This window comes from Microcebus murinus, chromosome 23, assembly GCF_040939455.1.
Source record: "Microcebus murinus isolate Inina chromosome 23, M.murinus_Inina_mat1.0, whole genome shotgun sequence".
In the NCBI taxonomy this organism is placed as follows: domain Eukaryota; kingdom Metazoa; phylum Chordata; class Mammalia; order Primates; family Cheirogaleidae; genus Microcebus; species Microcebus murinus.
Genome location: NC_134126.1, coordinates 34,111,136 through 34,135,508, shown reverse-complemented (window position 1 = coordinate 34,135,508; position 24,373 = coordinate 34,111,136). Strand labels below are relative to the sequence as shown.

The following is a 24,373-nucleotide window of genomic DNA, read 5'->3' as shown; positions in this document are numbered from 1 at the left end:
CAGTAGTTCTCATTCCAGCCGGGGGTGGTGGCTCACACCTGTAATCCTAACACTCTGGGAGGCCGAGGTGGGTGGATCGTTTGAGCTCAGGAGTTCTAGACCAGCCTGAGCAAGAGTGACACCCTGTCTCTACTAAAAAAAAAAAAAAAAAAAAAAAGAAAGAAAGAAATTAGCCAAACAACTGAAAATATATAGAAAAAATTAGCCGGGCATGGTGGCACATGCCTGTAGTCCCAGCTACTCGGGAGGCTGAGGCAGGAGGATCATTTGAGCCCGGGAGTTTGAGGCTGCTGTGAGCTAGGCTGACACCACACCACTCACTCTAGCCTGGGCAACAGAGTGAGACTCTGTCTCAAAAAAAAAAAAAAAAAAAAAAGAAAAGAAAAAGAAAAAGAAAAAAACCCAGTGGCTCTCATTCCTAGCTGACCTGAAATGCGTATGAAAGGTGGAGACATCTAGGCCTTCCTCCGGAGATGCTGAACCATAGGTCTGATATCTTGTCAAGGAATCTGTATATTTTTAAAACTTCAGAGTGTGATGCTGATAGACAACCAGGCTGTTAGATTTTCTTTTCTTTTGTTTTCTTTTTTAGTATGATTCTCCCAACTCTCTTTTGTTCTGAAGCACAGGGCAGGCCTGCCTCTAAAAGTAGTCACTAAAAAAAAAAAAACCAACAAAAAAAGAAACAACTGTCTATCATGCACATGGCTTTGTCAGTAGCATTACAGGAAATACACAAATAAAATCCAGTTTTTAAGGAGCTTAGACTCTAGTCGGAAAGATGCAAGATAACCTGAGAATGCTAAAGCTGTGGACAAAATCACCACCTCATTTGTTCCATTCACAAGGAATCCGAGGGATTTTTCCAGGTCTTGGTGGTTTTGCTCTGTGCGCAGTGTCACTGTTGGGCTTCCCAGCTCACACTCAGAGATAAAGAGGCCGGCGGATTATCACATGCTAGTTGAGGAAACTCAGCACAATGATTCTTTGTCTTATAGAAAAGGTAGGAATGCTTCCCGCCTTGTAGTAACAGGAATAGAGAGCTGTATTCTAGGGTTTAAAATTCCACTGAGGCTCAATGTGCACTCTTTTCATTATTGTTGTGGATATACTGTCTACGTTTATTTAGAAATGTAAAAGTACTTCTTTCGGAATTGATCTATAATTTATAAGGGCATCATTATAATTACAAATACGGTGTTGTTATTCTGCATTCATCGTGTTAGAATGGTAGCTTAATGCGTATGATAATTTCCTCCCTGTTTTTCCACCACTGATTTATCACTTGTCTGACCCAACTTCCCTGCACGCCATTGTTCCTCTCTCTCCAGACCTCCCACTTCACAGAGCAGCGCTGATAACGGAGCATGTTATTTGCTTTTTCATTTACATGCTTCTAAGCTGCCATTCTCTATAATTAATCACCATCATGAATATTCTCATGTATATGCTTTATATATATATATACACATATATATGTACACACACATATATATATATATGTTACACATACTCTTACTGGGTCACTGAACTAATATAACTGCTTGCTCTAAGCATTACTGCGAACCACAGCCTGTGGTTACAAGGTAGTTAGTAAGATGCATAAGGTAAGCATTGATTTGCAAGGTATTTTCAGTCAGGTGAAAATGTGGAAAACCTTTTGTTTTCAAATAGTGCATGTGCTAATAGGATCCAAATGTAAAACCACTCTGTGTCATATTTCATTAGCGGTATTGTTTTCGTAGCTTTTCTTTCTTTTTTTTTTTTGAGACAGAGTCTCACTTTGTTGTCCAGGCTAGAGTGAGTGCCGTGGCGTCAGCCTAGCTCACAGCAACCTCAAACTCCTGGGCTCAAGCGATCCTCCTGCCTCAGCCTCCCAAGTAGCTCAGACTACAGGCATGTGCCACCATGCCCGGCTAATTTTTTCTATATATATTAGTTGGCCAATTAATTTCTTTCTATTTATAGTAGAGACGGGGTCTCGCTCTTGCTCGGGCTGGTTTCGAACTCCTGACCTTGAGCAATCTGCCCGCCTCGGCCTCCCAGAGTACTAGGATTACAGGTGTGAGCCACCGCGCCCGGCCTGTTTTCGTAGCTTTTAAGTATTTATTAAATAGTTCTAAAATGGAGCAAAGATGGGACTTACCTGGTGCCTTCCACACAAGGAAGTGGGTGGCGTATTACCTCTGTATAACACTCAGGATAAAACGGAGGTCCCAAAATGGCAGCACTGGAGCAACGATGGAGTTAGAAGTCAGGAATCAGAATAAAGTCATCAGATCAGTGTCAGAAACGTGGGCATCATGATTTTAGGCTGAGCAGAGGTGACAGAAACATCGATGTTAGAAACACAACTTGCCTGAGTGAGTTTTGCTTGTTCATCTGTTCATTCGCTCATTAATTCATTCAGCAAACATTTATGGGTCACTGTGCAAGATATTTCCTCTTACGGAACTTTTTCTGGGGGGTGTAGGAGGTGGCGGAAGAGGTAGATGACATTCAATCACGTACCTTTTTGTTTGATTGGAATTGTGCTAGGCGTAGTGGATACTGCGTGGGGCTATATAAAATGGGAGCCAACGTAGGGGCTAAGATAAGACTGCCTTGGAGGAAGGAAGGACTAAGGTGAGTTTAAAGGATAAACAGGAATTATTAGAACAACAACAACAACCAAAAAAAAAAAAAAAAAACGACCAAAAGCATGTGGTCTGGGTCAAACCTCCCGGCTGGAGGACCACAGGAGAGCAGAGACTGGGAGGCTCGGGCGGCTAGGCCGACTCAGCACAGTGTAGAGCTCAGAGGCTTGGAAATCGGACAGGCGCAATTCAGATCCCAGGTTCACCTGTTACTAGCCTTGTTATCTTGAACACAACCTTTCTGAGCCTCAGTTTTTTGACTATCATAAATAATAATAATAAAAAAAAACACATAGTAAAATAAATAATGAATAATATCAACATGACAATGGTGCTGGGAGAATTCATTTCAGAATTTCGCTGTTTATGGTTTCACCCATACAACAAGGCGCTGATAATTCAGAGCTCCTTTGGGCTATGTTTGCGCAGTTTATTGCGACTTAAGCCCTAGTGCTGGAACCGTGGTATTAATTGGCTCTGTAACCAGGATTCTCATTAATGCTGTCCACATGAATTCCACAGCCTTTTGATAAAGACTTGAGTCGAGGCTTCATAGTCTAAAAAAAAAAATTTGACTCCTGCATTTTAGGACGGAATCGAACACAGAAAGAGAAGTTATCTCGGTGGAAATGAACTGACCTTGTCACTAGGGGGAGACCTAGCCAGGTTTTGGAACTTGCCCCGACTTTCACAGCAGAGAGAATTTTTTCTTTTCTTTGTAAGAAGAGAAATGGTGTAGGGAAAGCCATCGAGAAAACTTAGGAGTCCTAGCAGGAGGATTGGAGGGTTTCTCTCTCTCTCTCTCTTTTTTTTTTTTCAGTAGTATAGCTTTTTTTTTCCCGGCATATTGTGGGGGTACAGATTTTAAGGTTTAGCTTTTAACTGTGTTCTGTGTGGTGGAGAACAAACCTCAGAGACTGCAACTAACAACATGCCCACACGCCGAGGCGGTCAGGATGATTGGACAAATGCATGGCTGGAACTCGGTTCTCTGGGTTGAGCTTCTAGCGGAGTAGACCTGGGGCCTGGAGACATGGGGGGTAGGGCCAGGACTTCAGAGGGGGGCAGGCAAAAGCGCACTGAGTGCCCGGCCATGGCAGCCCCCGGAGAGGGTATGTATGTTTGATAAAGATCTGATGGGGATAAGACCACCGGGGGCTTAGGGACCCCGTTTCTGAGGCCGTGGGAGGAGAGGAGGGGAAGGAATGCTGCCTGAGCAGGAGCCTGGAGATAAGAGCAGGACTTAACCGCCTCGCTGGGGGGCATTCCAGTGACCCGGGAGCACAGCAAAGCAGACTCCCACCTTAAAGCCTGAGGGGCCTCGTGCCTAAAAAGCCAGGGAGCGGCTTGACATGAAAGCCACCACGGCGTTGGAGGAAGATTGCAAAATGTCAGCCCGGGAGAGGGGACGTCAGGCTCCTACTCCTAAAACCCCGTGTTGAGCTCCTTCCCTCCCCTTTCTCAGTAGAGAACGTCTCGGTGAATGGGGAGCTAACCTCCCAATAAGAAGTACTGGTCTCTCTGTTCCTCAGCCGACTGCGCCACAGCTGCTGAGTTGAGAGACGCTGTCTGCACATACCTTAAGGCCTGGTTGCGCTTAGTAACGAGCTGTGTGTTCCTGCTTCTATGGATAAGAGAGTAATTAGCTAAGGCATCTTGTGACTTTTAGGAGAGCCTGGAAATTGCACACACTGTAATCCACGAGCTTTTCACGTGAAACCGTTGTAATGTGTAGCATGAAAAAGAGAATAAAAACACAGGTGCTGGATTTCAGTCAGTGCCACCTGGCTCACGGGAATGCTGGTGGTCCCCTGACCTCCCCGCACCCCTTCACCTTACTGTTTGTGTCTGTGTCTCTGTCTCTCCCATCTCTCTCAGCGCACACTGCCCGGGGACCCAGTTATATGGGGGTGTCATGGGCCCCGGATAAATATCAAACATTTTCTCACCATAATTTTCAGTGTATATATATATATATGTTATAGTCTGTATATATAGTCTGTGTACATATATCATGCGTACTTTTTTCCATTTTTATGAGTACATTTCTCTTAATCTTGAACCATAAGTGCTTCTTAAGGAGTGGTGGTGGTTTATTCTGACCATTCGGAGGAAGGAAAAGTCAAAGAGTGCTAGGAGGGGAGATGCCTTTCAAATGGCATTTTGAAATGCCCCACGCATGAATCACCTGGGGAACTAGCTCATAGAAAGGTGCACTGAATGCTTAGTAAGACAATAGACACGTTGTTAGATATAAATTAGCACCTGGCAAGTGCTACATTTGATGTTTGTGAGTTGTATAACTAGAAGCATTTACTATCCACTTTGTATGCCTGGAATTATTTTTAAAGGCAGCCTCATGACCAATTGTATTTCATGTTTATATTAAGTCTTAATTTTCTTAAATAAAAATCTATGGCTGTATTCCAAGTGACCTCCATAAAATAAAAACATATGCACTAATAGATTAAAGAGAACTAAGAAGATAAATAGGTCTACCATTAACTAAGTTCTGTGTTTGAATGCCTTTTTGACAAAGAAGTAAGATTAATGGAATATAATTCTAGCACCTGATTGCTCTTCCCTTTCTTATTGGTTTATGTGAGCCCTTTGTTAGTTATGAAAACTATTTCTAGGTCTGTCATTTTCCTTGCAAATCAGGTTGTGGTTTTTCAGTGTGTATAAAGAAGTTATAATTTTTTTTCTTTATAAGTTGGAGGCTTTGCCAACCAACCTTGAGTATCACTCATGACTCCGAAAAAATTATCACCTTCTATGAGGCTTTTCCTAATTACCTGCCTAAAATAGGTAGTGTTTCCTCCTGTACATAGATGAGGAAACTGAGGACCAGTGAGGATAAATAACTGGCCCAAGGTTACACAGCTAGTAGGCAGTAGAACATGCAGCCAGGATTTAAACTCAACATGGTCTAACTCCAAAGCCAATATTGCTGTATTATCCTGGCGCATCCTGGCCTCATCCATCTCGTAGGGGTAGAAATGTAAAATTTTAGGGTTGGAAGAGATTTTATACACGCGGTCTTAAAAGGTAGTTGAGAGATCCAATGACACTCTACAAAAAAGACACCTGCACTCAAATGTTTATAGCAGCACAATTCATAATTGCAAGGCTGTGGAAACAGCCCAAGTGCCCATCAATCCAAGAATGGATTAATAAAATGTGGTATATGTACACCATGGAGTACTATTCAGCTCTAAGAAACAACGGTGATAGAGCACATCTTATATTTTCCTGGATAGAGCTGGAACCCATACTACTAAGTGAAGTATCCCAAGAATGGAAAAACAAGCACCACATATATTCACCAGCAAACTGGTATTAACTGAGCAGCACCTAAGTGGACACATAGGTACTACAGTAATAGGGTATTGGGCAGGTGGGAGGGGGGCAGGGGTGGGTATATACATACATAATGAGTGAGATGTGCACCATCTGGGGGATGGTCATGCTGGAAACTCAGACTTGGGGGGGAGGGGGAATGGGCATTTATTGAAACCTTAAAATCTGTACCCCCATAATATGCAGAAATAAAAAAAATAAATAAATTTAAAAAAAAAGGTAGTTGAGGAAGGACATATAGATTCCTGGGAGTAGACATATGCTCATCAGCTTGACCAAGAATTTCTTCTATTAAAAAAGTTCTCAGAATTACTTTACCATGATATATAGAACCTGTGTTATTTACTACTTTTACATGCATTAATGCACTTTTATTTTTAGTACCCCTGCTAGATGTTAAACATTATTATGTGCAATTATTATTATTTGCATTAAGAAGGCTATAATTCCTAGTTGGATTTAATAATTAATCCCCATAAGTATAGTATTTATTATTCAGAACATTATGTAGTAGCAGAACCATCACTTTCAGTAATTAAGAGTTTCTGTGAAACTCTTTTGGAATGAATTTTCGGATTTAGTAAAAACAAAAGGCTGATTAATGGCATAGTCCTGCTAAATGTCATGAAAACAAAATATACACTCTGTGTCGGTAAATCAAAATTACTGGTAGTTCTAGAAGAATGCATAATCAGAAAAGTTGGTAATATAATGTTAGCTAATTCTTCAAATTTGAGTTAAGATGAATTATTAATCTTTACTGATCATATAAATTATATTATTTGAGTTGAAAAGTTGAAGCTTAAGGGTTCTATGAGCAGATCTAATTTGTGTTCCCATAATTTAGTAGTTGATTTTTGATTATGGATGTGCATGTTATAAGACTGTATAATCTCTTATTCTGAATGAAATCATACAGGAATGAAAGTTTTCTTAGGAAAAAGCAAATTATATTTATTTTTGTTACTCATCACATGGCAGTTATAAATGACTTCCTTTAAATTATTAGGGTACAATTCGTGGTCGACACATATAGACTATTATGACGTATAAATTTAATGCATTATTATTCAATTCAACAAACACTTATAAGCCCCTAAACACTAGACTAATTGTAGAGGGAGATAAGGGTTGATGAAGAAGACATGGTGCTTACTCTTGCAGGGAGTGGGAGAGAGCTATTATCACCTCGATGTTAGCTGTCCCCTCATCTTCCTGCCCTGTACCCCAGAAATTAATTTGTCCCCATCAGTCACTAGATTGTCTCACAAAGAAGAAAAAGCACAAAAACATAGCCGAGGGAGGTGTAATTCTGAAGGAAGAGGGCAAGAGCCTACTGGAGGTTCCACAGGAAGAAGTTGTGGAGAAGAATAAGAAGAAAGATGATTTCAGGGAAGATCACCCCCTGATGATTTGGGAGCCTTGCCGAAAGCATAGGTGGGAGTGTTTGTCTTTCCTCCCCTCACACCTCTGGTAGACTGCAGGCTCCCAAACTCTTGGAGAACTTCTCTACCCTCATGAGTCCAAACGCTGCTGCCACCAGGGAACCAGGAGCCTCTTGAGAAGAGAGCACGGGGCTGCCAGCCCCCTGGGTCGCTCCCCGTCACCGCCGACCCGAGCCGAGGCAGTGGGCACCACACTGCTCCCCACCCACCGTGTGCCTTGTCCTGCCCAGGGAGCTCCGCCCTTCGGTTTTCTTCTCACTGGACCCCACAGGAGTATTCTCCAACACCCGCCCAGGCTGTGGTGGCCACGGGGAGCTGGTGGGTCGTGGGGAGCTGTGTGACCCCAGAGCTTGGACGTTCAGGGTGGGCTGCCTTCAGGGGAGAGGAGGGTGCAGCCAGCCAGGGAGCCCTTGGTACAAAGGAGACCAGAGTGCCAGCTCTCCTCTGTTCAGACTGTTCTCCTCCTTTTCCCCTCCCCTGCCCACAGCCGCTGATGCAGCCATGGCAGGTCCCACACGTGTCTGCATGGGTGCCCCAAGGGGTGGTGGAGCTGGGGCTCTCAGGAGCGTCCCCTTCCTGTCGGAGCGCCCACACACCCAGGCTTCCACAGGGTGGGGCTCCAGCCTTTCCTCCCAAAGACCTGCAGTGGACCCAGGGATGCTCAGACCATGAGTTTTCTGCCTGCCAGCCCTGCCTGCCTGGCTGCCCCAGCAGAGCGGGGCACACCCTGACCCAGAAGGACATTAGCCAGCTTGGGCGTGCCACAGAGAGCTCAGGACCAGCACACCAGTCCCTGTCATGGTCAGGGACTGGACTTGGGAGGGTCAGAGGACAGGCCTTCAGGCTGGCTCCTGTCCTCCCAGGACTCGATCTCATTGCTCGAGGGCATGGAGGAGAGATGTGTGAACTGATCCTGGGAGGCAAAAGAGTCCATGTGGAGACGTAGAAAGAAGAATGTGAAGTGGAGGGAAGGATACAGGTGATAGCATGGTCAACTTATTAGGGGGAAATAAAGATCAAAAATGGGCCATAATATTAGTGATATAACTCTTATTAGGGAGGGAGGGAAGAAGAGAAGGGGTTATAGATGACCTAGATCTTCATAAAGCATTGCAGAAGTCAACAGATAATAATGGCGGAAGTCACGAGTGAGTTTGGATGTTGGATGCAGCTTGAAGTTTAGTGCCAAAAGACTTTGTGCATGGATAGGGTGTGGGGTGTAAAGAAATGGAAGGGCTCCTGGGCGAATGGTAAGGAAGTGATACTGAATCACAAGGAAGATTTAGGGAGGAGTATGCTTTAGGTAGGAAATCAGGAACTTTGTTTTAGATATAAGTTTCAAATGCCTGTTACTTACACATGTAAGTGGAGATATCAAGTAGCAGTTGGATATAACAAATCTAAAACTTAAGGAGAGTTTAGAATGTACATATACATACATGTGTGTGTTTGTGTATGTGTATAAACTCTAGGGTCCTTAATATGTAAGTTGTCCTGAAAGAAAAAATGACTAGATGAGATCATATAGGAAGTGAGGCAGACAAAGCATAGAGAATTCATAGGACCAGCTTCTGGGTCATGCATGTTATAGAGATCAAGATCTAAAGCTAGACCCAGGGAAAGAGTGGCCAGTGAAAGAGGAAGAAAACCAGGAGACCATGGCCTAAAATCTGAGAAAGTGACTGCAGAAGAAGGAGATGGTTGTATGAAATGCTTCTGCTATGCTACCTCAAATTTTAATGCGTCCCTCAAATTTCGTATGTTAGAAACTTAATCCCCAAATTCATATGTTGACAGTATTGGAAGTGGGGCCTTTGGGAGGTAATCAGGATTAGATGAGGTCATTATGGTGGGGGATCCGTAATAGCGCTGGTGGCTTCATAATAGGAAGAGAGACCCAGGCGTGCACACTCTTGCTTTCTCATCATCACAGGATGCCCTCTGCAGTGTTATCATGCGGCAAGAAGGCCCTCGCCAGATGCCAGCACCTTGTTATTGGACTTGCCAGCCTCCAGAACTATAAGAAATAATTTATTTTCTTTATAAATTCCTTCGTCCTTGGCATTCTGTTACAGCAACAGAAAATGGACTAAGACAGCTGCCGACAGGGCAAGTGTGATGAGGTCCAATAACTGACTCTTGGATTAGTCGTTGCAGAGGAGTGGTAGGTATAGACAGCTGCTCAGAATTGTTTAGCGGGAACAGGAGATATTTTTAGATGGGGGGGGGGAGATTCGAGTAGAACTGAGGGTGAGATTTAAGACCTAAATGTACATGTGTAGATAAGAAGCCCATGGAGTGGGGAGATAGAAGTTTCAAGAGGGAAGTGGTCCATCCAGGACCTGGTGGAGATTATAGTAAATTGGTTATTATAAAGCACAGGTGGAAGTTTTGCCTTGAAAAGAGGGACATTTCTTCCCTGCAGACAAAAAAAAAAAAAAAAAAAAAAGAAATTTGAGGAAGGAAGAAGTTAATTTTTTGTTGTTAATCAATGAAGTAGTTTATTGTGGGCTTAATGGGAGAAACAGTTTGAAAAGTTTGCCTGGTAAATTATATAGGTGATGAACTGAGGGTTTGCCAAGCTGTAATGGGGCTGGAGTATGGTTATCTAGGGTGAACATGTAATCGGCTGGATGGTGGGACTTTATCCGGGAACTCTCAGCAGCCTGGAAATGGGAGCAGATATAGACATTTGGGTTAGCCAGGTTATTGCATTTTAGTAATATTTGCACTTAAAAATGTTTAAGGTAAAAAGTAGCATTGATGTTTTCTAAATCATATAGATAATAGAGATGTAATGAATATCATCTTTATCAGTGGGTCAGTGGAATTTAGCATGCAGCTATAATAACAATGTGCCCTCCCTTTCATTTATGTCATAATTTCTGTTTTTCTCCATAGAAATTCAGTAAGTTTGTATAGCCAAATTTACCTGTTTTCTGCCTTCAGGAAAGAATACTCAATACTTCCACTGATTTATTGGAAAAATTAATGGGAGACATACATAGCCTATATTAATAATGTATATTAAATCTGCTGAGCAATTCTAATTGTTTATTCTTGCTCTGATTATTTTAGACACGGTTTTCTCTATATCTATGGCAGGAAAGAGTGATCTCAGAGACATAACCAGGGCTGCTGAAATGGGTCAGGATCTGATAAAAATTTTTCTTTTCAGTCTCCTTGTAGCATTTGAAGGGCTTCAGATCCTTTCCTACCCAAGTTACATTTACACTGGATTCCCCCAACATAGTAAGCTGTGAACATACCAAAGAGCCTAAGAGCAATTCATACAGAGGTACGATTCCATCATTTCAAGACTCCTTGCCATCTTTCTGTTATATTCCTTTTTCATACTTTCCCACCTCTCTTTCTTTGAAAGCTTGACAAAAGGCTTTAAAAAAAAAAGCATAGTGTTTTAAAAAAAAACAGTCAAATGGGTGCTAGGTACAGCTCCTTGCTCAAATAAATGATCCCTGCAAAACTTCGAGAAACCAAAAAGATCCTGAAAATACCCATTTGGGAATCATATCACCTACCATCGAAGCTCACTCATGTCAACGAAAGCAAGCATGCTGTCATGATGAGAAGTCTCTACACCATATCCTTTCTGCCGTGTTTCCCCGAAAATAAGACCTACCCATAAAACAAGCCCTAGCAGGATTTCTAAGCATTTGCGCAATAGAAGCCCCACCCTGAAAATCAGCCCTAGTGAGGGGCGTGGCTGCGCAGCGCGTCTGCACAACCCGTGCATGTTGTCACCGAGTGGGAAAGAAGACAAGCAGCCCTTCTCATCTGCCCCATGGTGACAACTACCGTCCCAGAGGTGACCGGAAAGGTGCGGGCAGCCCCACCAACAAGGTCAGCTCCCCCTGTCAGGTCCCGGCCATCCTGTGCCTGCTGCAAGCTGAGGCTTCGAGGGGAAAATAACACATCCCCTGAAAATAAGCCCTAGGGTGTCTTCTCGAGGAAAAATAAATAGAAGACCCCGTCTCATTTTCGGGGAAACACGGTAGTTGTAAGACACTATCTCAGAGAATCTCTCTGACGTCTTTTCTAAGACAATGACCTAAGCAGCTTTGGACTGCACAAGGCAAGTGACAATCCTTCCTTTCTTTCTCCAAATTGTTTAACCCATCTACGCAGTGGTCCCCTACATGACAGCGGGCGCTGGTGGTGTGTGTACACACCTGGGTGGTAGAGGGGCGAGGTTGGCCCTGATTCTTCATCTTCAGAGGAGGTGATGAGAATGAGGAGCACAGAGAGCACTGGGCGTCCTAACCCACCACACTGAAGGGGTCCAAAGTGCATCACACGCTGTAGCACGTAGGATTCTAGGACTTAAACACAGTGGCGCTGTCCTATGGAAGATGAAGTAAGGAATCCTATGACATGACAACCTCAAGCTAACAGCACGTACTGGAAGCCTGTTTAAGACTTCTCCATCTGACTTCGAGCAACTTGAGAGCGGGGGACCACAGCTTTGCAGTCTCCCGGCCCAAGCCCTGGCAGGAGTCTCGACTCAGTCGGTGTTTGTTTAAATAAAAGCTTAAATGAAAATGTATGAATGTATTATTTGGGTAATTAAATGTAGCACATTCCTAAATTTCTGAGACTTAGGTCGTAAGCCACTAGTTCAGCCATTCATCTGACCCAGGTTCACATCATGGTCTTAAAGCTGCATGCCAGACCTGCTAGTAAAGATAATAAAATTTAAAAAATTTCCGAGCTGGAAGAAAACTTACGGTTTGGTTCTAAAACTGAACGTTGCTTGGACTCATCAAGATATTATAAGCATCTGCGAATTCAGTGAGAGATCTCAAAGGAGCTTAAAAATATGTGTAAAGAAAAGGTTTAATAGCCTCCTAAGCCTTGAAAATTATTCATGTTGGTGAAATTCTGCTTTTGGCTGTGGGCTTTTCTCTCTCTCTCTTTTTTTTTCGGATTTACTGGCAATTTTAGCACTTTAACCGAAAGTTGCCACACCACACTGCTAACCACATTTCCAAACTGTTAACTTTGCTATAACTTTCAGTCTACTCTCAAGCCCAGTAATGCCGGGAGGTAGGAGCGCAGTTGAAAACACCAAATGTAGCAAGGAAACAGATTATTAAAACAAAGGTACAAAGAAAATGCCTGAGTGATGTATTTCAGCTAAAGCATGCACACAAACACGTCCGCTGGAAAGATTTTTAAAAAATGTGCTCAGTGCTTCAAAACCATGGGCACGGCTGGGCGCGGCGGCTCACGCCTGTCATCCTAGCACTCTGGGACGCCGAGGCGGGAAGATCGTTCAAGGTCAGGATTTCGAAACCAGCCTGAGCAAGAGCGAGACCCTGTCTCTACTAAAAATAGAAAGAAAGTAATTGGCCAACTAAAAATATACAGAAAAAATTAGCCGGGCATGGTGGCGCATGCCTGTAGTCCCAGCTACTCGGGAGGCTGAGGCAGGAGGATCCCTTGAGCCCAGGAGTTTGAGGTTGCCGTGAGCTAGGCTGACGCCACAGCACTCTAGCCCGGACAACAGAGTGAGACTCTGTCTCAGAAAACAACAACAATAACAAAAAGCCCCACGGACACTACTCATCAATGATCAAATCCATGAGATGCTCTTAAGCTTCAAATTCTGCTGCTGTGGGCATGACTATGAGGAGTGTTTGGATCAAACCAAACCCAAAGGTTTTGCATTGCACGTTCTGCGGCGCTAGACACGCAGAGTTGGGTTTGTGTTGCTGAGCGAAGACATGTCAGAGGAGGTGTATGGATGCTTGCCTCATTAGCAGAACAAAGACTCCTTTGCTGGAAGAAACCTTGGCGATCCTTTGAGCCAAACCTCCCACTTGAACATCTCCCATGTAATTAGGGTTGGATCATCTAATAAAATTGCGTGTCTGGCCATTTCTCATCTAAAGAGCTTTGCTTCAGGTATTTTGATGCAATGCCATTGCACTGGCAAACAAAAGTCTATGGCGTTGGTGTTTGAACTACAGACTGTATCTTTTAGACGATAGCAGCCAATTGCAATGTAAAGATTAGAAAGCAGAGATCCTGTGAGGTTAAATAACCAGGCCAGCATCAGAGAAATGGGGACGGATTCAAGACCTGGTGCCACTTGGCTGTCCTAGCTGTAGTCTGGAGCCTTTTATTTTTGAGCCACGTTAATTATTTCTAGTTTTATATGGCCACTGCGTGGAAATATTTTATCATTAGGTACCATGACCCCGTAAGTAATGACAAGTGGATGTGGAGGATTTCTAAGCACTCTCAGGTCCTGAGAAATTGAGATTAAAATTGTCAGGGGAGTGGCCAGGCTTGATGGGCTCATGCCTGTAATCCTAGCACTCTGGGAGGCCAAGGCAGGGGGATTTTTTTGAGACCAGCATGGGCAATGTAGCAAGACCCTGTCTCTAAAAAAGAAAGAAAGAAAGAAAAAAAAAAACAAAACACCCAGGTGTAGTGGTGCACACCTATAGTCCCAGCTACTCGGAGGCTGAGGCAGGAGGATCACTTGAGCTCGGGAGTTCAAAGCTGCGGTGAGCTATGAGCTAACATACTCCAGCCTAGGTGACAAAGAAGACACTGTTTCTAAAAAAAAAAAAAATTTTAATAGCAAATAATAAATTTTTCAGGGGGAGAGAAGGCAAGACTAACTTTGGTTTCTTGAGAATAGCATAAATGTTTAAATGAATGTAAAAAAAACTGACAATAAATACAATCATGGAAGAGGAAACACAGAGCTCAGCATTAGGAGACCTGGGTTTCAGGCCCGGCTCTGCCAGGTCTCAGAAGGCCATCGCTGGGGTGTCCTGAGCAGACTGAGCCAGGGTTCCTTAAAGCAAACTGCCCTTTGTTTCTGGCTGCTGGGTTTTAAGAGACTTTGATGATTGTGCTTCATTTTATCCTTCCGTAAAATTCTGACGGAAGCATCCCTACCTGTGGCAGCCCCATGCAATGAACCCTAATGAAAGGGAAGGTAAGAGGAGATCTAACGTTTATAGAGTAACTATTGTTTCCAGGCATTTGAAAACACATTATCTCGTTTAACAAAAATTCCTGCAGTTAATCGTTTTATCTATTGCAGAAATTAAAACACAAAGAGGCAAAGTACAATCACTTGCTAATAAATAGCAGAGGCAGAAGGTATACTACTGCTGCTTCATTTCCAAAATGTGGTCTCTCTTCACTATATCATCCTACTTCCCCATTCTCTTATATTGTGCCATACGACACACTGGGCACTTCAAATGAAAACCTCCGTAAGATGTTTCATGTTTTTAATACCGCATGCAGATAGATTAGATTTAAAAAGTCCCTAAAGCACCTTTAATCACCAAGGAAAAAATAGCAATTGTTTTCTCTTTAATTAGGATCTGCCTAGAAATGATTCATTAATGGTAGGGAATTATTTTCATTCCGCATAATGAAAAGAAAAAAGTTAAAATTTTATTTTATACAGTTATAAGGATACAGTTATAAGGACAGTTATAAGGACAAAAAGCCTTGAAGAAGGTCCAAAATAATATTTCAATATTAACAATATGTTAATATTGTCTTATTCCATAATCTCAAAATAGAGTTATTTCATTCTATAATCTCAAAATAGAGCACATGAACTATATATTTTTATTAATACATAGTATTTTATGTATTTATGGGGTACATGTGATATTTTGTTACATGCACACAATATGTACCAACTGAGGGTATTTAGGGTATCCATCATCACCTTGGAAGGCTTTTATTTCTTTCTCCTTCACAGCCGGATTGCTGTGGGTAGGGTACTGTGTACACAGTACATTCAACATATCAGTACTGTGTCGACTAGAATTGGTGGAAGTGGGCATCCTTAGTGTTTTCTTCTGGTTCTTATGGCAAGAGCTTCCAGCTTTTTCCCCGTTCAGTGTGATGTTAAGCTGTGGGTTTGTCATTATGCCGAGATATGTTTTTTGTGAGCTTTTAGTGTGTTGAGAGTTTTTATCATTAAGGGATGTCGAATTTTATGAGATGCTGCTTCTGTGCCCACTGAGATGATCCGTATGATCTTTGCTCTTCACTCTGTGGACATGATGTGTATCGTGTTTACAGATCCGTGTGTTGAGCCATCCTTGCATCTCTGGGATAAATTCCGCTGGATGTTGGTGTGTTGTGGGTTTTTTTTTTTGATATGCTGTTGGATTTGGTTTGCTGGTATTTTGTGGAGAATTTTTGCATCTATGTTTATCAGGGTTATTGGCCAGTGGTTTTCTTCTTTAAGATGCGTCCTCATCGGGTTTGGGTATCAGGGTAATGCTGGCCACATAGAGTGAATTCAGGAGAACTTGCTTGTCTTCAATTTTCTTGGAACAGTTTGAGGAGCATCTGTGTTCATTCTTTGGAAGTTTGGTAGAATTCAGCAGTGAAGCCAGTGGGTCCTGGACTCTTTTTTTTTTATTTTGTTGGGAGACTTTTCTTACTGTTTCGTTCTCATTATTTACTCTTGGTCTGATCAGATTTTCTATTTCTTCCCGATTCAATCTTGGTTGGTTTTACATATTCAGGGATTTATCCATTTCCTCTAGGTTTTCTAGTTTGTTAGTGTATAGTTGTTAACAATAGTCTCTGATGAACTTTTGTACTTTTGTGGTAGCAGGTTAAAAATAAAAGTCTTCTTTTTCATTTCTGATTTTATTTTGGTCTTTTCTGTTTTTTCATGGTTAGTCTAGCTTGTGATTTATTGATTTTGCTTACCTTTTTTTAAGCAAAAAATTCATTTTGTTAATCTTTTATATTGTTTTAGTCTCTATTTCATTTAGTTCTGCTCTGATATTTATTATTTCTTTCTATTAATTTTGTATTTGGTTTGTTCTTGCTTTTCTAAGTTTTTGACATGCATCAGATTATTTATTTGAAATCTTTCTACCTTTTTGATGTGTTTATTGCTATAAATTTCCCCCTTAGCAGGATTTTGTTGTATCCCATAAGTTTTGGTATGTCATGTCTCAATTATCATTTGTTTCAAGAAATTTTTAAATTTCCACTTTAATTTCTTTCTTGACTCAATAGTCATTCAGTAGTATGCAGTTTACTTTCCATGTATTGTACTATTTCCAAAGTTCCTCTTGTTATTGATTTCTAGTTTAATTACACTGTTGTCTGAGAAGATACTTGGTATGATTTCAATTTTTAAAAATTAGTTGAGACTTGTTTTGTGCGTTAACAGATGGTCTATCCTGAATGGTGTTCTGTTATGATGAGAAAGATGTGTATTCTGTAGCGGTTAAATGACGTGTTCTATAAATGTCTGTCAGGTCCATTTGGTCTAATGTATAGTGTAAAACCAATGTTCCTTTGTTGATTTGATGTCTGGATGATCTGTCTAATGCTGTCAGTGGGAAGCTAAGTCTCCAGTATTATTGTACCGGAGTCTATCTCTCCCTTAAGATCTAATAATATTTACTTAATATATTGGGTGCTCAAGCATTGGTGCATGTTTGTTTAGAACTGTTATATCTTCTTGCTGAATTGATCTCTTAATATATAATGACCTTCTTTGTTACTTTCTACTGTTTTTTACTTAAAGTCCATTTTATCAGATATAAGTATAAATATTCCTGCTTGCTTTTGGTTTCCATTTGCATGGAATATCTTCTCCATCCCTTTACTTTCAGTCTTTATGCGCCTTAAATGTGAAATGACTTTCATGTAGGCAGCATATAGTTGGGTCATTTTATAAACATCCATTCAGTTACAGTCTATATTTTAGGTGGAAAATTTAATCTGTTTACATTCAAGGTGATTATTGCTATGTGAGTGCTTATACCTGTCATTAAAAAAAATGGTTTCTGATTATTTTGCATATCCTTTGTTCCTTTCTTATTCTCTTATTGTTTATCATTGTGGTTTGGTGGTATTCAGTAGTGGTAACATTCGATATTTTTCTTTTTCTTGTTTGATTTTGTGTTTTACCACTGATTTTTATATTTTATGTGTTTTTATTACCATAGTTATCGTTCTTGCACTTATGGGTATAGGACTCCCTTAAAGCGATTTTTTAAGGACCAGTGTAGTGGTGATGAATTCCCACAGCTTTTGCTTGTCTGGGAAAGACTTTATTTTTCCTTCATTTATAAAGGATAACTTTGCTAGGTATAGTATCCTAGACTAGCAGGGTTTTCTCTTTTAAAACTTTTAATATATCATCCCATTCTCTTCTCACCTGTAAAGTTTCTGCTGAGAAATTTGTTGTTAGTCTGATGGGGGTTCCTTTGTAAGTGACTAGATGCTTTTCTCTTGCTGTTTTTAGAATTTTCTCTTTATCTTTGACTGTTGATAGTTTGTCTATAAATGTGCCATAGAGCCTACCTTTTTGAATTACGTCTATTTGGGGATCTTTGAGCCTTCTCTATCTGGATGTCTAACTCTTTTGTTAGACTTGGGAAGTTTTATTTTGTTAAAAAGGTTTTCTAATCCTTTCATTTTCTCTTCACCTTCTGGGATACTGAACATTTGAATATTTGGTGTCTTTATAGTGTCCTAAATGTAATGTAGGATTTTCTCATTCTTTTTATTCATTTTTCTTTTTTGAATGGATAATTTCAAAAGATCTGTCTTCAAGTTCTGAAATTTGTTGTTGTTGTTTTTTACTTAACCCAGTCATTATTGAAGCTTTCAAATGTATTTTGAATTTCATTCAATAAATTCTTCAGTTCTAGAATTTGTTTGCTTCTTTTCAATGATATCTATTTCTGTGGTAAATTTCTCATTCATAGCCTGGATTGTTTTCCTTATTTCTTTGCATAGTTTTTCAGTATTCTCTTGTATCTCACTGAGCTTTAGTATCAATATTTTAAATTTTTTCCCATGATTCTATAAATTTGCTTTTGATTTGGATCTGTTGCTGGAGAATTATTGTGTTCATTTGGAGGTGTCATATTTCCTTGCTTTTTCATGTTTCCTGTATCATTATGTTGATATCTACACATCTGGTGTAACAGTTGCTGCTTCTAATTTTTTGAATTTGCTTTTGTAGGGTAGAACTTTTTCCTGAAGATGTATCTATGGTGTTGGTTGGGTAGGACACTTTGGATTTAATTCTGAGTGTTCAGTAGCAAAGTCTCTTTATGATCTATTCAGCTTTAAACAGCTTCTGTGGTGTCTGTGATTTCCTTTGTGGCTTATGGTGTAGTTGTTGGTGGAGGCTGTGGTGAAGATTTTTGGGACTGGGAGATGCCAGGTAGGCCAGTCTTTGAGTCCCAGTGGTGGCAGCAATAGGCTGAGCATGCCTTTCCTTGGGCCCCAGGTAAGCATACACTGGTGCCAGTGTTAGTGGACCCTAGCAGGCCAATTCTTGGGCCTCCACGTGGCTTGGTTAGGTGCCAGAAATGGCAGTGGTGAGCTGAGTGGGTGGGAAAGATCCCGAGCCCCTCAAAAGTGGGTGTGGCATGGGTGATGGCAGTGGCAACGGTGGGACAACCCTCTGGGACTGGTACTGTCCACACTAGTGTTGGCAGTGGCTGTGATGGGCTGGGCAGGCCATTCCCCAGGTCCACAGGTGGTGCATGTGTGTGGATGCCACCTGTGTTGGCAGCAACAAATTGAGTGGGCCCAACCTCAGATTCCTGGAGAAGCGCTCAGCAGCCAAAGGTGGTGGAGTGGGGCTGGATGGTCCTTGGGTGGCTTGCTTGGGTATGGAGGGGTGGAGCTAGACTAGGCAGACCTACCTTCAGGGCCACCAGTGGTGCATGTAGGCACTGGCTGTTGTAGGCAGGGGCAGGTAATCTCCAGGTGGAATGTTCTGGTGGGGGCAGCCGTAGCTGCGCTTTGTGCTACTGGGAAGGACAGGGTTGCTTTCAGTGGGGGCAGCCACACGTAGGTGGCTCGGGGTGGTCTGTGTGTGCTTCACTTGCACCTCAGACCCGCAGTGGCTCACAGTGAAGGGGGTTGTGGATGGTGGAATTTTATAACTCAGTGCAGGTGAACATGTGCAGCCACCCATTTGCTGGGGGTGGGGACAGGGGTGCTGCCAGGGGCTCCCGCCTGCCCCGGCAGTAGCAGCTGTGCCTGGGGAATGTCAACGGGGCTTTGGGGACACAGTGGAGATGCAGAGGCTGTTCAGCCCCAGGGCAGGGCGGTTTACGGGACCCAGAGTGAGCTCTGTCTCAGGGGCGCTGACTCCAGGGCCTCCAGGCGGCCTCCTATGTTTGTCTCCGGGCTGCAGGGGTTCAGGGCTCTCCTGGGGCCGGGATTTCAGGAGTGCATGGAGGGAACTGGTCCAAGGGCGTCTCTCACTTACACTTTCCTGCAGTAGGGACCCTTTGCCAGACTCCGGGCTGACCCCAGCTGAAGAAGCTGCCTTGCTCCCCTCTGCTTACTGGCCTTCGGTGCTTCCCACCGTTGCTCTGTCGGATTCCAGCATTCTCCCTCGGACGATCCGTTCGGAGTGTGATTATCCACTCGCCGTTCCGGTTCCTCTCCATGGAAACGGGGAACACCAGGTGCACCTGGTTAGCCGTTTGAAGCCCGTCCCTTTGACTATCTTATTTTTATAGTAGTCCTCAAATATGTAAACACGGACTGTTGAAATTCTTCCCATTTTATTGTTGGGAAATAGGAGAAGAAGAAAGGACTTCCGTGAGTTTACCGGGTCAGAAACTAAAGTATTAGATTGTGGTTTTTTTAGCTCAAGGCACACAGATTTTTAGAAAAGATAGACCTCTGTAAACCGCGTAATACCATACAAATGTTTGCTATTTGCGTTGTTCTTACCCTGGAGTGAGGGTGGAGGCCCATGTGGCATACGAAATTCGTTGTAGGTAGCTGTCCCATTTAATAGCTTGAAAAACCAGCAACCGGTCTACATAGTAGAGAAGGTTCTATTTATTATGTAAGCAAACAGTGTTTGGTGTACATTTCTTTTCCTCCTTGTAAAACATCATAAGGAGTAAAAATAAATTTAAAAAACATGCCAATGGCCATTTCCTATGGCATTCACGTTTCCCCCTTTCTACTCTCATCAAACCCTCAGCTCCTTCCTCTGTTCTTGTTCTTCACTCTCAAAGACAGAGATGACATTAGAGACGGGAGTGCAGTGGAATTATTTTTAGATTGTAGCTCTTTTGACTTTGTCTCTCTCCTTGGATACTCTGGGACCATCATCGTCACTGGCTGCAATCTGACGGAGGCTTTTGTGAGCTCTTTTAGTCAGCCGGTCGCCCCAGCCTCTGGGAGCCCCGAGTCTGAGAACGCGATCCTCACGGCACAAAAGACCCCGGGAGCAATGTGCGCCCCGTGGGTCCCAGACATTGCTCCTTCCAAATGGGCTTTGCTCCTCGTTTCTGTTAGGGGGCATCTCTGGTTTTAGTTTCAACAAGCCCTTCTTTCCTTTCAATTTCTGGGCCCACTATCGCTTTAAGACAATCTGACAAATACCACAAGGAGCTGTTATATTCGAGATCCGCAGGGCCACAGGACAGAGAGACAGAGGCACCGAGGCTGTAATTATCAAAAGGAGTTTTACTGTCTAGCTCGAGCTAGGGTCCGAGCCCCCAGAGTGCCGGCGCGGCGCAGTGGCCTCTTCTCTGGGCAGGGACCCTCCTTTGTGTGCTAGTGCCCTTTTATAACTCAGTTGTTTACACACTGGTCATGCATCCGCCCCCACAGCGGTTCTTACTTCACCCTGCCCCCGACAGGCTCCAACCTGTTCCGGGTCCTAGCTGAGAGACTCCGGTTTCTGCGTTCTTTGTCTTTTTCCTCTGCATCCCATAATGTACCCATAATGCCTTGCGGTTAGCAAGCAAGCAGTAAACAGAAGCTGGAAGGTGTCCGTTGTCCTTATAGCCCAGTATCTTACAGAGAAAGTTGAATGGTGTTATGGTTTGACTGCATCCTCAAAGTTCATGTGTTGGAAATTTTACCCCCAATGCAGCTGGGATGGGGCCCAATGAGAGGGGTTTGGGTGCCAGGGGCCCTGCCTTTGTCAGTGGATCAATGCCATTATTGGGGGGGCAGTTTCCTTACAGAAGCACGACTTTGACCCCCTTCCCAGGTGCTCTTGCCAACGTGAGACCTTCTGCCACGTTTGTTTTCTTAGCTATAAGATGGGGTTAATGTCGTAAGAATTAAATAAAACGCACATAAACAACGCATATAATTTGTTTAGCCTCTGTTTGCCATATAACATGCAGTTAATCAATGATAGTTATACATATATTTTTTATTTTTGTCTATGTGCTACATTCCTAATAGATTTCTCCATTCTTTCTTATAAAAAAATTAAGATTAACTGTAAGAGAAAATATAAAATTCTCACCTGAAGGTCTAGCTTTCGTTTTGAGTTGACACAGTCCTCCAAAATCCAAATAGCTTGAGATCCAGTGCAAATAAAAGTTTTAAAAAATGCTATTGACGCCTGTAGTAGATGACTGTACACTCTCAGGAACATTGCATATAAAAATAAAAAAATTTGTTTTGGGTGTTATCCTAAAACTGGTAAGGCAGCTTAGATAAAAACCCCTGGGTAGCAGCTCACTAGGACTGATTAAAAGACATGTATAGGCCGGGTGCGGTGGCTCACGCCTGTAATCCCAGCACTCTGGGATGCCGAGGCGGGCAGATCGCTCAAGGTCAGGAGTTCGAAACCAGCCTGAGCAAGAGCGAGACCCCGTCTCTACTAAAAATAGAAAGAAATTAATTGGACAGCTAAACATATATATAGAAAAAATTAGACGGGCATGGTGGTACATGCCTGTAGTCCCAGCTACTCGGGAGGCTGAGGCAGGAGGATCGCTTGAGACCGGGAATGTGAGGTTGCTGTGAGCTAGGCTGACGCCATGGCACTCTAGCCCAGGCAATAAAGTGAGACTGTGTCTCAAAAAAAAAAAAAAAAAAAAAAAGACATGTATAAGGCCTCAGAAATAGACAGCTGACTGCTTTAGGAGGCCTATGCTATGGGCACACCCCAGTGTAGGGGCCTGTGTCCACAACAAGCCACCTAGATAATGTGTCTCCTCGATGCACATCTTTAAGTGGAAAAATGATATGCTGACCGCCAATTAGCAGGCCAGCCAATATTTATCATTGTAAAATACCAAATGTATGTTCTGGCTCATATCCCTGACGCTTAACAGTTTTTGTGCTACAAGCCAGTTCTAGAGGTTTATTGATCATGAAGAAATGAATTATTGAGATTATAAAGTGGAGTGGAGTGATCAAATATGGACTCACAGATATGCATCAGCCACCCCACGTCCTTTCCCAAATGCCGACCATTGCGTCCTGGTCATACAACCTGGTCCCTCCCCACCCCCCTACTCCCTACGAGACAGCGTAATTCAGTCAAGAGGCTGGGGCGGGATCGGGGTTTTAATCACACTGGAGCCAGGTGAGCAGGAGCCTGTAGGTGCGTCAGGTGTGGAGGGCGGGGCGGGGAGGGAGGGGAGGACCTTGCTTTCAACCTGAAGTGACTGGCAGAGCTGAGGAGCCAACATCAGGGACTAATCACTCTAAAGGCCTCTCTCGGGACCCTGGTGGAGTTGTGTTGTGGGAACGAGAACTGGGATTTCCTGGCTCCGGTTCGGGGCGTGTTAACCTCTGGTTTATGGAGAGGAGAGGACCAAGAAAACGCGCAGCGTTAACTTCCCCTGGGACCCTGGGGTCTGAGTTCTTGACCAACGCGGCACTTCTGAGTCGGCCTGGTCAGAACCAGCCTACTGGCAGCCGGCAAAAAAAAAAAAAAAAAAAAAAAAAAAAAAAATTTGATCTCTCTTGATATTTTCCAAGATGCAAATCCTGGGACTCTACCTTAAAAGAGCCCGTAAAACAGTGTCCTTATGTTGGCCTTTTAATTAAGTAATAATGGAAGGGCTGCGCTGTTTTACAAGGCAATATTCTAGTTCCTGAGTGGGTCAGAGGCACAGCTGCTTGCCAAAAATTGTAATTTATTCTGACAAGTACCCACCATGCTACTCCCGCTCGATGGCTTGATGGGAGAAGCAGGTCTAGCCGTGCTTTGAAAGAGTGAAAAGAAAGATACCAAACTCTCATGGGGTCAAAAAAAAAAAAAAAAAAAAAGGCGCAGCGGAAGCCATTGGGTAGAGCAAAGTTACACTGGATTTGCCGTGTTGCAGGTGACCGGGTGATGTGGAAGAGGAATTCTGAGGTCGGCAAACGAAGGGTTTCTGAGTACAGTCTCCTCGTTGCCTGCAGTGAGAGACCACGCAGAAATCCGACAGTCCACTCCTGGTCTCTCACACACTGCAGGAGTCGCGGGAAGGTGCACCATCTCCCATAAAGAAAAGCAAAATGTGTTTTCATTTTTTCCCCCCCATAAAAATAATTTTTAAAGTATGGTTTGGTTTCCAGACAGTTTTAAGCGCTAAAAGGCTCAGGGGTGTGGGGGTAGAGTGAGTTAGGAATGGTAGTAACATTTAAGTGTGCAAAAAATTACCTTAACTTGGGTGACTTTCAGGAATTGGATATTTGATATCAACTTCTTTTCAGATCGATAGTTTAATCCTTAAAATATTCATAACACTGCAGAGCCCGGATACAACTAAATTGTAAAACGAAATGTTTGAAAAAACATTTATTTCCAGAAAATGTGCTCTCGAAGGCCCACATTTCAGTGGACTTAACTTTAGAAGACCTGCTCTAGGCAATTAAATCTACGTAACGTAACAAAGGCCAGGAGCAGAGCTGCCTCCTGCTATGCTATTAGAAAAATTATTTTCATAAAAACTTGCTTCCTCCTATTCTATACTTGAAAATTGTTTCTTTAAACAATATTCTGCATTAAAGAGGTAGAAAGAAAAATTATTCTTAAGTAAACTCAAATTCGCATGAAGAAAAATGAATCCACTATCGTTTGCACCCTTCCCCCGGAAGGAGGGAAAAGGTAACTCAAATCCACAAAAGAGAAAAATGTGATTGGCTGCGTCCATTCCTTGGCCCTTCAGA

General features: G+C 42.8%; 1 long non-coding RNA gene across 2 annotated transcripts; it reads right to left on the bottom strand.

Annotated features, from left to right (window-relative positions):
• Positions 1-433: 433 nt before the first annotated feature.
• LOC142863889 (uncharacterized) lies at positions 434-19,841 on the bottom strand. Of its 2 annotated transcripts, none has more exons than XR_012914543.1 (3): positions 19,713-19,841; positions 2,147-2,314; positions 434-655 (listed from the first exon to the last, which is right to left on the bottom strand). It is a non-coding gene; the product is annotated as an uncharacterized LOC142863889 (long non-coding RNA). The 2 variants fall into 2 exon arrangements; XR_012914542.1 differs by lacking the exons at positions 434-655; positions 2,147-2,314 and adding exons at positions 9,916-10,107; positions 10,711-10,835.
• Positions 19,842-24,373: the final 4,532 nt, after the last annotated feature.